The sequence below is a fragment of the Palaemon carinicauda genome, chromosome 26 (genome assembly GCF_036898095.1).
Source record: "Palaemon carinicauda isolate YSFRI2023 chromosome 26, ASM3689809v2, whole genome shotgun sequence".
Classification (NCBI taxonomy): Eukaryota; Metazoa; Arthropoda; class Malacostraca; order Decapoda; family Palaemonidae; genus Palaemon; species Palaemon carinicauda.
The window spans coordinates 24,118,163-24,119,062 of NC_090750.1; positions in this window are offsets into that span (position 1 = coordinate 24,118,163).

Consider the following 900-nt stretch of genomic DNA (forward strand, 5'->3'; position numbering starts at 1 on the left):
ATTGACATCGAAATGAAACCTATATCAACATATCAAAATATTTTTTTACATGAAGTTTCAACATTTGAAGTTCCACTGATTCACCTATTTTATAAGGACCATTCCAAAATTTGATCACAACTGGAATGAAACTTGTAGAATATTGCGTAACATAGAAACTTATATGATAAAATGTAATGCTGTTTGAGTTAACTATAAAGGGGGAACTATCCTGATCTTATTTCTCTTCTTATTCCAAGGGTCTGCCCTATCATCCTTGATTACATTTTTGAAGAAACCACCTGGAGCTAAGAACATCTTTGTCACACATAAAGAAATAAGATAAGAATAGTTTCCCCTTTATAGTTAACTTGATCAGCATTTTATCTTATCACGTAAGTTTCTATGTTACACAATATTCTACAAGTTTCATTCCAGTTGTGATCAAATTTTGGAATGGTCCAAATAAAATAGGTGAACCAGGGGAACTTCAGGTGTTAAAACTTGGCGTAAACGATATTTCAACATACTGATATAGGTTTCATTTCAATGTCATCATGTTACTTACCCTCTAAACATTACTATTTATCATTATTTACGTTTTTTATTCTAGTTTTAAAGTTTATTTTTTTACTACTGTGTTTCATTTCCTCATTAGGTTGCTTTCCCTATTACAGCCTTTGTGGTTGTAGCAGTTTTTTCCAGTTAGAGTTGTAGTTTGGAAACTGATAATAATAATAATAATAATAAAAATAATAATAATAATAATAATAATAATAATAATAATAATAATAATAATAATAATAATAATAATAATATTGACTTACCAGAATCCGGATACTGACATCTTATAGAGTCAGCCTTATACAGCAGCAAAACCAAACTACTAGAAATTGTCAATGATTTATGGTATGACCAAAT